The 16,319-nt window shown below is 33.2% G+C and overlaps 1 protein-coding gene and 1 pseudogene across 2 annotated transcripts in view; one reads left to right on the forward strand and one right to left on the reverse strand.

The window, feature by feature from the left end:
- Positions 1-16,319, reverse strand: part of LOC145268743 (calcium uniporter protein, mitochondrial-like) — a 481,469-nt gene that overhangs the window by 61,685 nt on the left and 403,465 nt on the right. The window lies entirely within an intron of this gene.
- Positions 9,194-9,326, forward strand: LOC145268942 (U2 spliceosomal RNA; annotated as a pseudogene).

Below are 16,319 nucleotides of genomic sequence, written 5' to 3' on the forward strand. Positions count from 1 at the left end.
ACAGAAAAAGAATTCCCTAAGTCCTTAAGGATCATAACAGAAGCATACAGAAAAATGAATCACCAGCGGTGATTGCAATTAGTTTTGTGACATATTACAGTGAAGAAAACCAGAAAAGAATATCCACAATTTTAGTAATAACTAATAAGGAGATGAAGGAGAAAGAGAAATAGTTGACGAAGGAGAGAGGAAAATTGGTAACAGAGGGAAGAGAGAAAGGGAACAAAGGAGAGAGGGAAAGAGGGAATGGAGGAGAGAAGAAAAGAGGTGATGGAAGACAGAAGGTGAAGAAGGAAAGAAAGAATGGGAAAGGGAAAGAGGAGATGGGAGAGAGGGAAAGAGATGGGAGAGATAGGGAAAAAGGAGATGGAGAAGAGAGGGAAAGAAGAAACACGGGAGAGAGATGGGAAAGAAGTGGTAGAGAGGGGAATAGGAGATGGGGAAAGAGAAAAAGGAGAGGAAAGGGTAGGGGAACAGGTGGAGAGAGTAGGGAGAAGTTGAGGAGTGGGTAGGATAGAAAGAGGAGAGGAAGGGGAAAGAAAAGGGGAAAGTGGAGGAAGAAAGGGGATGGAGAAGATGGAAAGAGGACAATGAAGGAGAAAAGGAAACAATGAAGGCAGGAAGGGGAAAGTGAAGAAGGGAAGAAAAAACGGAGAGAGAGGAAAGCAAAAGAGAGAGGGGGAAAGAGAAAAGAGAGGGAGGAGAGGAAGGAGAAGAAAAGGGGAAAGAGAATAGAGAGAGAAAAAGGAAAGAGGGGATATAAAACGAGAAAGAGGGGACATTAAATAGGGAAAGAAGGAAATTAGAACAGGAAATAGGAGGGAGTCAACTTATCTATATAAATCATCTGTTCAACTCTTTGGGGATATGTTATTTGTAAGCAATTGCTCATCATATGAGTGGCCCAGTGGCCTCCTAGTTGAGAACCTCAGTGATTTTGGTTTGTTTTGCACTGAGCCAATCACATATGTATTCTCGAATTTAATCTCCGTAAAATATTAATCTTGAACAATGTAGAGATTATGGCCAGTTTTATTTCCAACTTTATATCTAAAATATTGATGCAACAACCCTACCTACCTCTCAATAAAATAAAATAATTCACCATCTTTGGTTCTTGCAGACTAAGTAGAATTATAAAAAGAAAAATGTTCTGGAGGAATTCCATTTAGTATTATCGGTTTGGGAAATTCTTGCAATACCATCGGTTTGTGTGTGCATTAAAAGATGAGACAGTGTATTATTGTCTGAACATGTGAAAAATACTTTGTAAACTCATATATATAAATAATGATGTTATCAAAGAGTAAATCTTTAACAAAACTGATCAAGATAACAGATCAAAACTATCAAGGGGAGCAGAAAACAATATTAAGTGAAAGATGAGGAATAAAAGTTATGACTATTATATCATCTGAACAATAAGGAAAAGCTAAAGGGAAATTTAAGAAAAACAAACTTTAGTCCATGGTATTTCGAAGCTTGAGAATGAAGGAATAGGATAAATATCCTATTCCTTCATTCTCATTTCATTTCTAAATGTCATTAAGCCAGTTTTCTTTTCTATATTTGCATTTTGTATAATTCTGGCTCTTCTCTTATGAGAAGCATTTAGCTTCGAAATGCCGTGGCCTAAAGGTTTTACCTTGAAATTTCCCTTTAACTTTTCCTTATTGCTCTGATGATAAAATAAAGTTATATTTAACTTATTTCTCATCTTTCATTTAATATATATATCTCTCCAATATGCGATGTTTGGACTTTCCGTCATTGAATACTCTTTCTGACTGTTTACTGCTAATGCCTACTAACATGGCAGCTATAGATATTAATTCCTTTCAAATCTTGTATTAATTGCCAGTGACCTGGAGGAAAGATACTAATCAAAACACCAAGGGTGGCTTTGTGACAGAATTCAAATTTCCCGGCCAGCAGTAATTATCACTTCCTACACTGATGATTGCGTAAGCATGACAATAGTGTCTGTAGCTATAAAGATACTTGTTAATATTTATTTTTAAAAATATTATAGTCATAAAACCCCCTTAAGAATTTAAAACTGAACCCTCTTTGGGTAATTGAGAAAAAAAACCCAGTTAACTTTAGTGCAAATCTGATATTTGGATTTTCTAACATTGAATACTACCTCTGACTGTTTACTGTGAATGCCTGTTGACCTGGCATATATATGTAATTAATTCTTTTCAATTCTTGTGTTAATCGCCGGTGGCCTGAAGAAAAGATGGTAGCCTACAAAACCAAGAGTGACTTTGTGACTGGTTTTGAATCTCCTGATCAACAGTAATTATCACTTCCTACACTGATGATTGCGTAAGCATGAAACATTTGTTTGCAGGTATAAAAATTGTTAATATTTAATTTAAAAATACTATAGTTAGAGCGAGAGTTAAATGTGTGCCTATATATATATATATATATATATATATATATATATATATATATATATAGAGAGAGAGAGAGAGAGAGAGAGAGAGGATATATTTTAAAACTAACTAACCCATCATTATGAATCTTCAGACACAGCTGCTAGGCGTAAGGGTGGGTAATACGAGCTATATTTAGTTTAATTTAGTTTTATGCAAAATAAATTCCTTCGTAAAAATTCAAATAACTCCGATTTTTTATTTTAGACATCTATTAAATATTCCAAGAATTTCAGTTTTTTTCTTTGACTATCTTAAAGGGTTTTTAAAGAGCATAATATGGATCCAACCTGTCACTTGAAAATCAAATTTATCAGGTGTGCACAGAGTCATTAGACACTTATTGATCAAGATTTTAATTTATTTTTAAGATTCCTTAAGTTTTACCCATTTTTAAGATGAAAAAGTTTTGATCAAAACTGGAATAAGGATTATCGACAAAGTTTATATCATATTTTGATTTTGTATCTTTGTGAGAGGACACAAGTGATGCAAAACTATTGTCTACCATTCAATTTTCCTCACTATCAGATGAGTATTCTTTCAGTGCCGTACTTTGGGGTAATTGCACCAACTAGCTAAATGTGCTCCTTTGGCAATCACGCATATAAAGAGCACTTTTTTAGTTGGCGCAATTACCCCTGGATTTTCATTATTAATTTATTTTAACCCAAAAGGGGCTTGTCAAATGAGAAGGCTAGTCAAGGTTTATCGTCTGAAAAAAAAAAAAAAAATTTTACTCTGCAATGCATTGAGCTTTCCCCACTTAAGATTTTCTACAGAAATTGCTCTATCCTTTATGGATATAGCACACACACACATCACACACACACATATATATATATATATATATATATATATATATATATATATATAAAGCAAAGCTGTGTCATGACATCAGTTAAACGGTTGATCAAAAAGCCAAACTACCTACAGATTTGGAATCAGTACCTTCGATCATGTCCTTAATGATTTTTTTTTAATTATTAAAAATCAAAAGTATGTAAAATGATTAGAAACAAAGGTTCTGCCATTTTTAGCGTTCTGTTTACAGTTTAATATTTATATTGTTAACTGATCTAGAGGCCAAGCATTAGGTTTAAAAACCACTACACTGGGCCAGCAAACTCTGGCCTACAAAATATGTCTAAGAAGCCCTGTTATCATTTCCTGGTATGGACACCTCAGGTTATTAACAATAAACTAATCTTTTCTCAAGAAGAACATAAGGCCTGGGAGGGTAGACCTGAAACTGAACAGAACTATATCTAAGTCGAACAGCAACAAAGTCACTGTTGGACTGATTGCCGAGGACGTATTTCGACAAGTCTGAAATAAGTTGGTCAATTTACTGAACTTTTTCACTCACACCAGAAAGAAAAATAAACATAAAAATAAGTATATTGTTTTTGATCTATGTAAGTGTTTTTTTTTTTTAATTTGAAGAAAATCTGTCATTTTAGAAAGCCAGAACAAGGTAGGATTTAAATAAAAAAAAATAAACATTTGTTTATAATCAAATTTTCGCTGATATGACACCTTCAGGAATAGAATTCGTTTGTATTTTTTCTTTTTCTTCATCATTTCTTATATCATGTAGTCATTGATTCACTTCGTGCGATCACGTCAACTCCTAATTGAATGTTTGAAAATCTCACCGTTAAAACAATATACGGACTTTACATTTTTAGTGACTACATGCCACAAGGAATGATAAAAAAAAAAAAGAAAAACACAAGCGAATTCTATTCCTGAAGATGTTATATCACCGAAAATTTGATTATAAATCCTACGTTTTACTCGTTTTCTAAAACTACAGATTTTATATAAAAATAACATTGTTTTGTTTTTAATCACATATTTGAGATTCTTTTTTTAAATTAAAAATGGAACTTTTCTTTCTATTTAGTTATTTCTAACACTCGAACTATTTTCGATGTTTCTGTCAAACTCTAGAATCTGAATGGAATTTCGAATGGAACCCTTTATTTACTTCATGGGAGTAGCATGTTCTTGTTTCATCAGCCATGATTGGGTAGAGATACTAAGTAATATGCAACTGTATTTTTTCGGTCATCCACATTGAGAATTGAACCTTCAACCTTCAGGAGACTATCACTTTTACAATTGATTTTTCCAAGTACTTTAACCACTGTGCCATGGAGGTTACATCGACCAAAACGTTGTGAAAAAAATTACACTCAAGATGAGAACAATAGTCCAACGAATGAAATACAAATAACCAATCCTCATCTCAAAAGTTCAAAAACGTAATATCAATGTACATGTGTCAAACCAAAGTTTGACATGAAGTTATCCATAATATAACCATAATGATGTAAAGAAATTTGCACCCCAAGCAAAATAACACATGTTTACACCTGATAACTTTTATATCAAAAGTTTCAGAAAAATTCTCTTCAGTTAGTTTAATAGAACTTATCTTGGTTGATGCAATATCCAGTATAGCAGAAAGGTTGAAAAACTTGGTGATTTCGGCTTGTTTTGCACTGAGTCACTCCAGTTTTTTTTTTTTTTTTTTATATATTCTTCCATTTGATCTCAGTAAAATATCAATTTTGAACAATGCAGAGATTATGGTCAGTGTTATTTCCAACTTTAGATCTAAAATATTGATGCAACAACCCCCTCAAACACATCAAAATAAAAAAAAATTACCATCTTTGATTCTTGCAGACTAAGTAGAATTATAAAAAGAAAAAGTTTGGAGAAATTCCATTTAGTATTATCGGTTTGGGAAATTCTTGCAATGCTATCGGTTTGTGTGTGCATTAAAAGACGAGACAGTGTATTATTACTTGGACATATAGACTCTCTCTCTCCCTATATATATATATATATATATATATATATATATATATATATATATATATATATATGTATGTATGTATGAGGGCATTTATTTTATATATACATATATGTAGAATTGCCTGCATGTATGTGTATAACGTTTACATACGAGACCCCCATGTTGTACGCAGTCTACATCACAAAGTTTAACAGTTTGAGGGAAGAAACTATTAGAGTATAAAGCTTTCCAGCATTTAGGGACATCAATAATGAAGGGGTGGGATTTTTGCCGTTTGTAGAGTCAGGAGTATGCACGTCTATGGGGCACAAGTGTTATGAGTTAATCAGAGTACATTCTATGAAAATGTCAAACAGGCACAGTGATGCAACATTGCAGCGATAGGATAGAGGTTGGTTAATAATATATTATTAACATTACATTTATTTTAATTTTATTATTTGTTTTTCATTTTTTGTTTTACAAAATTGTAATTATAAAGATATCGTGTAACTATTCTTTCAGTCAGTTACACATGATATATATAAAGCATTGATTCAAGAACAGTTACATTCATTATCTTTAGTTTAGCGTGTATGGAGTCATAAGTGCTTTCATGAAATTATCGATGGACGATAAGTATAGTGCATAAAGTTCTTTGGAATAAAATGAGTTTAAATACTCACTGGGAAACTGTCTCTGATAGTGAAAGAAAATAAAAGCAAATAGGCTTGACTACTACGACTTGTTGAAGAGGTCAACCATGCGCCTTTCTTAAAACAGCGCCATTGCAAAACATTACTAACCAACATTCTTGTCCTCATCTCCAATTAAGAAAACTTTTAGCAGTTTAGTTCTACATTTGAAAATACCACTAACAAGCATGAACTTCAATATACTAAAAACATTACTGATTAAAACTAAAAAATACATTAAAATAAATTTCACTAACAATAACATTCAAATACATTAAAAATTATTATTTAATTGGAATTCATTATTGAGATGAGTATTATTTATTAATTTATTTATTGCGGACTATTATCCTCATCTTTCTTAATTGTTGTTTCACGACGTTTCGGCCAACTATTCCTTCGTCAGGTGGTAACCACGACGGAATAGGAACTCCGAATCTCCTAACTGCATTCTCAACAATTACTGCCATCCATAGTTGTTGTCTCCTGTTTTGGTCAATTAAGCCTCTGGCCGACTTTGGGTAGGATTGAAACCGCTATCTTCAGACAATTCTCATCTGGAACTGTGAGATTCAACGTCTCTATCCACTGCGCCAAGGATGGCAGTAATTGTTGATAATGCAGTTTGGAGATTCAGAGTTCCTATCCCATCGCGGTAACCATTTGCCGAAGGCCAGAGGAATAGTTGGCGGAAACGTTGTGAAGCAATAACTAAGAAAGATGAGGATAATAGTCTACAATAAATAAATAAACATTTAAAAGTGTCATAAATAATTACTAGAATCAATAACGTGTGATTTACTGGTAAAATACCTGCACACTTTTTAAATATACTAAAAATCTGTTCTGTTAATTATCCCTGACGATGAATCCAAATGGATCTGAAAGTACTCAGGGCAACACTGACTATGGCAGCTACATCAGCCAATTCTTGGCTGAAGCAAGAAATTAATAAAATTAGAAAGAATCCAAACCAAAATATGTAGACAAAATTGTTATTTAATGAAACATGCTTAAAAGAAAAAAATCTGCCTAATGCACATACACACTAGCAGGGAGACCTGATGTTGCCCAAGATTGAATGAGGACCAAACTCCAATGTTTTTTTATTGTCATTAAAATCAGTTTAATCACCCATTTTTCAATCAAATCGATTGATTGCCTACTCTAGTTGGGGACCCATCGCAGTGCGCCGGGAGAAAGCTTCACATGCCTACAGTGATTTATTTCAGAATACATCGTTTACATTTCACCGATAAGAACTGTTTTTTTCATAAAATTATTTTTATATATAATGGCTTGAATTAAAATTTGAAATGAAAAAAAAATCAAGTATCATGGTGCAATTGTGCTGTAAACAAACATTCATTTCGAATACGCCTCTTTCATATTAAAGAACCTACTGTTGATTTTTATGTGTCAAACCTTTCAGTTTGTGTGGTAATAAAACTTTTCCAATCCATTTGTGATGTTAGATCAAGGTGTTATTTTGGTCAAAATCGCCTATTCCTTCTTTCATCAGATTATTTCGATTATCAATACTTATCGAAGACATTCCAATACAAAACCTATCTAAGAACACTACCAAGCACATAAAGTACCTTCGCATGAAAAATCGACCTGGCCGTTTTAGAGTTCATAAGGAATAAACTCAGATATATAAGGTTCCTTATGTGTGTGTGTGTGTGTGTGTTCGTGTGTGAAAGTCTTTCATAACAATGGCAAAATTACACATATACTAACACACATAGCTGCGCATGCAGGAGGAGTTCTTGAGGCCTAGTGCACATGTCTTAATGGACACTTACAGAGGAACGTCTGATGAAAGAATCTGAATTGACTATATTTCATCAATTCGTGATGCTGAAGGACACTTTAAAAAGTACTTGGGATTCTTCCGGTCGGTAAACAAAGATTCTGTAATCGATTCCTTTTAAGATATTTTCTGCTTACTTTCGAAACTGAGCATTTTCTTTGTTCGTAGTATCCAAAGGTTACCATTTTTCACAGAGACAGAAAAGTCCGGATGTCAAACTTAAAAAAAAAACTATTGAGTGCTTCATGCAAGAACAGTTATTGTTTAACGTGTTCGATCCCACTGTCCTATAAATAGAACACAAAATAATTTCTTTTTAAAATTTATATAATATAGTATTGCTTAATCGTCTTTATCTCAACTTATTTTTATTATTTCCTATCATGTTTTCCTTTGTTTTCCTTAACTGTTCTACATCTGTTGGCTCAAGGACTTCCATTCTTTAAACATGGCCATATTAGAAAAGGTATCCACTCTTTAAACATGGCCATATTAGAAAAGTCTTTTTTAAGATATCTCGTATTTTAATTTTCCTCTGTCACCAGAACTGTCTTCAAGACTCACATTACAACTCTATCGTATCATCTATAATATAAATCTCACCTGTCTGTTTAAATGTATGCACGCATGCATGTATGTATCTCTGCCTAAAGCTTTCAACAGAGGCGACAAATTTTCATAAAATCGGTATCTTTTGAAACTCGACCCTTCGGACAACAAATATCGAAAAATTTGCTAAAAACATTAATTCCTTCACCCTCAACTGGGTGCTTTTTTCGCCCATATTTTCTAAAGTCATCACCTCTTTTTGATTGACTAGCCTTAATTTAAACCTTCGCCACTTCCGGTTTGGCGATGGACGCAACGACAAAGATGTCGTGTTTTTTTCTTCACATTCTTTTCCTCCTTCACTATGGGTTTGAACCTGCCTGCCTGCCTACTACCCCCCCTTTTTTTTTTTTGCTCAACACACCTCTAAACAACCGGGCAACGCTGGGCACCCAGGCTAGTTTTCTAATATTTTGAAAAGCATGAATAAGAACTCTTGGGTTAGTAGATGTAAAACAGTGGCGATAGCAGGGTCAGTTCGCAAGGAAAAACCAAGGAAAACATTGGAAAAAGTGATGAAGATGGACTTTCATGCTTATGACATCATGAGTGTAGAATGACAATTCCTGCCAAAGAAAGAGGTATAATTAATTAATCCATTAGGTCCCATGGCCCTATATACAGGACACCAAATAATTTCTTTTAAAAAACTATAATATATAATAGTATTACTTCCTGCACAATTACTCTGAAGGAAGGATAAAATTCATCTTTATTCATCAACTTATCTCCGAGAGTTGTTAGAACCCTTTTAAAAATTTTTGTGAAATCTGTTAAAATTTTATTTCTTTAATGATGTATGAACTTAATGAGTCTTACAATAATTTCTTGGCCTTTTGGTCAAGATCAAAGTGTAGTATCTGTTCATCAGATGCTGCACTTCCATTTCTTGTTCTCTTTCGGTGGAGGAGAAATCCTTCACGACTGAGACAATTTTTATTTTTGTACCTTTTCTTCACGTTAAAAAACGACCCTGGTGTCTAACTGTCCTGTGGAGAGGCATAGTAAATAGGTATAATAAGCCACGAACTTATTGCTCAAAAGTGCAAAATATAACTCTTTGTGTAAACTGTTTTGCTCTTTACCATAATGTGCAAATTTTATTTGAATGTATATCACATTTTGATGTCTAAAATATATCACACGTATCCAGTGTCCGATTTATAGAAGAGTCAATATTTCGTTTTCTTAATAAAAAAATTAAATTTTTCCTTTCAATTTATGTATTCTAACCCATTTTTTAGTAATTACACAGGCAACGGATTTTCACAATATCTGTATCATTTTAAAGCTCGACCCTTCGGACGACAAATATCGAAAAATTGGCCCAAAACATTAATTCCTTCACCCTCAACTGGGCAGTTCACCAGATCACCAAAGTTAAGCAACAATGAGTCTGGCCAATAACAGATGGGTGATTATTTGAGAAGGCTAGATGCTGTATGCACTGCACTAGAATGTAGAAATTTCTAGGTTGGTATCTAAGAGCGTGTTTAATTTACTGGAAGCGGTGCACCCTCAGTCTTTGATAAGACATGTTGAGAAGGAAAAATTTTATGTAATACCTGGAGTCTATTGTCTGCTCTGTTTTGTGGCAGCAAGTGCACTGATTGAGATTAGCAATTGTACCAAACAAAAAGAGTGGTTGGTTCTATACAAAGCCTTCACCACTATAAACAAATATTTTTTATCAAAAAGGTTAACCATGCGTTTTTCTGATAACAGTGCCATTGCTAAACATACTAACCAACATTCTTGTCCTCGCTTCCGATTTTGAAAACTTTTAGCGAACAACACATTCATTCTTAAACAAGCATAAACTTTATATACTAAAAGCATTAACTAAATGAAAAATATTTAAAAAAATAAATTTCAATAACAACGATAACAATGGTTTTAAAAATGTCATGAATAATATATCTAATCAAATTTGATTTACTGAAAAAAAAAAAAAAAAAAAAAAAAAAAATGACTTCTATAAATATCTTAAAATCTGTTCTGTTAATTATCCAGATGAATCTGAAAGTACTTGAGTCAAAGGTGACTATGGCATCTACATCAGCCAGTTTTTACCAGAAGCAAGAAAACTAATAAGAAAATTAGAAAGGATCAAAACCAAAATATGTAGATAGGAAGTGTCTATAGTATTTAATAAAACACGTCTAACAGGAATGCTGCCTATACGTACATATACACCTACATACATACATACATTAGTGATGGGACGATTCCAACATTTTCCCTGACTGATACGATTATTTGGTTCCAAATTTCCGATTCCAATACAATTACTAATTCCAATTCTTTAAAAATTTCTAAATATTTAATTATTTATTATAATTTCAAATGGCTGTAAACCTCCTCCCTGTTTAATATCTGCATATATTTTGCAAAATATACAAAATACACTTAGAAAAGAGGGGTATATTACAATATTAGAGCTTCTTAAATATTTTTCTCTAATGTTTTACTTGTAATTGATTGAAAATTGTGAGGCAATATTTGTTTTTCTTTTAGAACAAATCTTATTTGCATTTGGTCGTCGTTAATACCATTTGAAATTTCCATAAACGATTAAAAAGAATCGATGATTGGTATAAAAAATAAGACATTCTTTACTTTCTCTTTATGAAAAAAAATGTTCATTTTTTTTTTTTTTTTTTTTTTTTTTGTAATTATAAAAATTTGGTCGGTTATTAGACTGATTTGCATTACTATTAAAAGAAAAACAAAATATTGATAAAATTAATAGTAATATTATCAATAATAATATTATTAATAATAATATTATTAATAATAATAATGGCAAATAGATTAAAACCGTTAGTTAAATTACTGCCACAAAACAACATTGTAATTGTTTATTCGATGATTACATGGCAGGGAAAAAATAAAACTATTTTAGAATTTTGAGTAAAAAAGTAGTGTCACACATAAATTTTACATAAAATGAGAATAATTTGCAGACCATTTTAACTTTTTACTCTTGTCTAATCGCCCCAAAATCAAACAAAATATAGAACATAACATTTTCACTCAATTGTTGACGTACATTTGATGTGTTTCTACCCGTCTTTGCTTAATTTTAGATTTTGAGCAGTTATCAAGGGTTCTTGCGTAGGGCTTATGGGGCAGCCATTGTTTTTTTTTTCATTTTAACTTGGACACTAAGTTTAATTGTTTTTGTTTTTTTTTAACAAAAACGCGTTTTAAAATAAGTTTGGACACAAACTTATGAAGTCTTGCCTTTGGTAACATTTATTTGTTCCATATTTGTTTTGTTTATCTCTTTTGTATTCCGTAAATTCCAGTAACAAATGGCCGACTTTAATTCTTTTTTGGGTGTGGGGGTGAGTATACGTTTAAATGTAGATATAATTTTCTTTTTGAATTCCCAAACCTTTTAAATGTTTCCTAGTATGCATTTTATCCAAGATTTTGATAAACTCATTGTAAGATTTTCATCTATACTTTTCCCTTGTGTCCAAAGCGAAAAAAACAAGAGAATTATTTCAGAAGAAGCTGATGACAGAAAACTACAGTATCCAGTCAGCTGCCAACGAAATTGAAAAACCTTGTTCAAAGCATTTTAAATATTTTAATAATAAAGTGTGAACTCCTTGAGATGAGGCAAATAGATGTTTAGTGAATAGGTGCGAAAAGGGGTTCGAATGGAATAGGAAAGTAAACTCTGAATGTTTACTTTGTTTCTTTTATTGGTCAATTACTGTAAACAAATTAGACTTCCAGAATCAATGATAAATCTGGAAATGGGATTTATAATCCATTTGGTGACCTTTAGTCTGAGGTTGTAAATGAACAACTTCTGATCTATATAATTATAAAACTCAAATGACCTAACAGGTGTTGTAACCCAACTTCCGGTTGCGCATGCGTACATAAACAATCAACGGGACAATAAAACGTATTGTTTGACTGTACGTTTTCAGCGTCCCAATTGTTTGTTTTTTTTTCGCGTTTAAATTATCCAAATAAACAATTGTTAATACTTTCTGCATTTTTTTTTACATCGTTCATTTCTGTAATACGTTTAAGTTATTTTAATGCAATTTTCTTACAAATAAATCTATTTTAACCCGTTGACAACCATAAGAGCATTTTACAACAGCGATTTGCCCCCAGCCTTCCTTTTTTTTTTTTTAATTTTATTCTCCATTTCTAATACACCTTTCTTAAAAACATTTATCTGTTCAGTGCACATTTACCTACAACTATGGCAAATCACTTATAATTCAATGGCTGTAAATTTTTTTTTCAAAAATAAATTATATACAGAACAACTCATAGAAATCTATATTCTTTTTCATAGAAATGTTTATGTCATATTAGTTATGGTATTGATGTATGAGCGTGACACTTGTGACGTAAAGAAAATAGTGTTTTATACACTATTTTCTTTACGCCACAAGTGTCATGCTCATATATGAATACCATATCTAATATAACATACTGACCCAACGGGTCACGGGTAGTCAAGTAAATAAATAAATTTGTGTTTGTTTCATTTTTTTTTTTTTTTATTATCAAGAAAAAATTTAATCCTTTTAGAATTGAAAATCAGGCCGAAATATTTCCAATCCATATACCGATCCCGATACTCTTAAAATTTTAATTTTTCTAATTTCGATTAATCGTTTCAACACTAATCTGTGTGTGTGTGTGTGTGTGTGTGTGTGTGTGTGTGTGTGTGTGTGTGCGTGTGTGTGTGTGTGTGTGTGTGTGTGCGTGTGTGCGTGTGTGTGTGTGTGTGTGCACATGGCATCACTGGCCATATAGATGATCTATTCAGGAAAACTTTAGACTGTGATGCTTGACTGTCTTGGCGTCGGACTTGATCGATAACAATCAATGGCTGATGTGGTGAGCCACAACACTTACTCGTGATGCTCACAAGTGGAAGCTTTTTCCTGCCAGACTTCCTCTCATAATGGCTTTGAAGACGACAAGAACCAAAAAGAGCACGTAAGACAAAGACAAGCTAGACATGGACATGCAGAACACCTACCAGAGTGCTACGGTGTTGTAAATAAACAGCGGCAGTTATCGAAATGGGCAGACATCTAAAGTGTCCTATTACTTAGCTGTAAGACTCGCTTATATCTATATACTACTAAAACTTTGTGGACGCTGCTTGTTTGAAGCTGGTCACCATGCAAAATCTCCAGCGAGAGAACCTATCGAAAAAACTGAATATTGAAACAATTGTTATATCATACAATTCATTTTTCAGACATAACACCACAGTCCACACATCTCATGAAAGCCCCAGTTGCAATATTTTTAGCATAATATACTGAGTATAATCAAAGATTTGGACGATTATATTTATAGCCAGAGGTGATAAGAATGAACTAATCAGATACCAGAATTGCTGTATAAAATATACTGAATCTGAATTTTTTCTGTGATAACTTTATCTTGATACGAGAAGAAAATACATTCTGCTGATCCTGACTGGATTAATACTAACATTTTTTTACTTGAAATTTTTTACAATTCAAAATTTCTCTAACTGGATTGATGTTGCCAATTTTTGCTTGAGACAACAGGGTGAAGTGATAAAGTTGTCGCCCTAAAGAAAACAACGCTACAATCACCATCTCGATACGGGTCTGGCCTTTTCCACAAGCACCGACGGGAGCTCAGCAAATACTTCGTGGATGGTGGCGATCAGGCTGGCTTTAATGTTGATGTTCTTGACATACGACCAACTTTTGTAATTGGATAATTTCCTTTTATTACAAGAATGGCTTTACATTAAAGACGAGAAATCCTAAACTCAAGTTTCACACTCCTTTGTACTCTTCAGTAGGACAACACCAGCCTTTAGAAAGATATTACTCAGATTCTCTTAGTCTTAGTTATAAATTGAATAGTAGGGTAGACTATGCTGATTTGGTAGATCAATTAGTCAAGAAAGAAAGCTTTGAAATTAACAGCAATTGTTCTCTGCTTATCGAAGTATTGCTCCTTGCATCTTGATGTGTTTCTTTATTTTATGTTACATTAGCGGGAGTACCCGGCGTTGCTCGGGTGTGTTGTGGTGATGTAGTAAGGAGGGGAGTAAAAAGCAGCTTGGTGGGGGAGGGGAGAAACAATAGGGTGAAGAGAGGTGTTAAAAAAAGTGGTAGTAGGCAAGTAGGTTCGAACCTGTAATGCAAAGGAGGGAAAGAAGGTGAAAAAACGTAATGTGTTAGCCGATGTCGCCATCATGCAAGCAGAAGTTGCGTGCGTCAAATTTAAGCATCGTCAATCGAACGTACGATTTAAATGCTTGGTATTTATTTGCTTCCCCACGAAAGCAAATTAGACACAAGCTCGTTTTTAATGTGGGAGAAAACCAGCTCCCCCAAAAGGGGGCACTCTGGCAGTATCCAAAAATAGTAATTGTCTCAATATGAAGGGTTTCTCCTACATTAACCAAAGACCAATTAACTCAAGTGAAGCATCAATCCCTGAAGGCTAAAAAATGCTTTGTCACTTTTCTTTAAAAAGTTTTGCTTTATACAAAAAAGCCAAACAAACACCCAGGACGACACCACGGTGGGAATTTTGTTTAACTTGATCAAAAAAAGGAAAGAAAGGATGTCCATTTGTGAATGCGAGATATTACGATCTTGGAAGTAAGCAAAAACTCCTTGCAGAATCTAACTGACGTGAGAACCCTGATGCAAAAAGCCTTTAACATACACAAATGTTCGCGCCGATTTTGTCTTTTATATATTAGACTAGCGAGGGGTGCCTGGTGTTGGGGGAGGAGGGTAAAGTGGAACAAAATGGAAACTTAACCCTGTTTTATCATAAAAAACAAAACGATGTTAAACTTCTTAAATAAAACAAAAAAACAGCTATTTTAAAAATGGAAAAAAAAAATTTTTGTAGGTGTAAAAGGAAAAAAAAAAAGTGGGGTTGGTGGCAGGTAGGCTTGAACCCGGAACCTTGAGGCCAAGAGGCTGACAACATACACCTGCGCTACAGTGACGGAAGCAATGTAAGACGTTAAATTTAGCGATTAAAAAGTGAATGAGTTCAAACAGGTGGTTGATTTTATTGAGGTCAAACATTATGCCATCTTTTTCTGCAAGACAGTTTTTTTTTTTTTTGTTTAATATTTCATCGCGCATAAAAGTTGCCCAAATTAAAGATACACGCCAAGTTGTTTCATAATTCTTAGATATTATCATCTCGGTAGCATATAAAAATTTATAAGAATGAGCGACCAACCCGAGAACCACCCCGAAAAAAGCCTTTGCCGGACATACACAAAAAATGCACACACACAAACACACTAACACATATAGATTAACTGTTTTTGGATTATTTAATCATTTTGGTAAAAGGTTTTAGGCTTCAATATGTTAATATCTTCAAAAATGTTTGGTTTGATTTACAACATTAAATCTTTTGGATTATTTAATGCTGAATCCATTTTTAGTAAAGTGTTTCATGATTTAAGTTCCTTATATCTTCAAATATTTATTCATGAAGTTTGGTTTGGCTATTCTGATTTACGCCTTTTTGAGTTAGTTTAGTGAAAGTTTTTATGCTTCAAGTACTTAATATCTTTCGTTCATGATGATGCTGATTATGATGCAACCAAAAGGAAAATGTTCTGCTCATTAATGACCGATCTTCACCAGATGAAGGAAACAAGCAGAAGAATAAGTTGTGATTAAAAAGACCATAATGCAGTATAACAGTGAAGAGTTTCAATGAATTACATCCGTTTGCATTCATATTGATATATTGTTATAGCTATGCTGATGGATGGAAAGACAAGCAGACCTACTCTAGAGATACTGAGCAACTCTTTTACAAAAACAAGCAATGAAATCATAAAAAAAAAAAAAAACATGAAAAAAATTGTCCCCTGTCCTTGGAAGAAAGCAACATGTACGCACATGTAATAATATTGATTCAATTGC

The sequence above is a fragment of the Euprymna scolopes genome, chromosome 44 (assembly GCF_053919585.1).
Source record: "Euprymna scolopes isolate OS-2025 chromosome 44, ASM5391958v1, whole genome shotgun sequence".
In the NCBI taxonomy this organism is placed as follows: Eukaryota; Metazoa; Mollusca; class Cephalopoda; order Sepiida; family Sepiolidae; genus Euprymna; species Euprymna scolopes.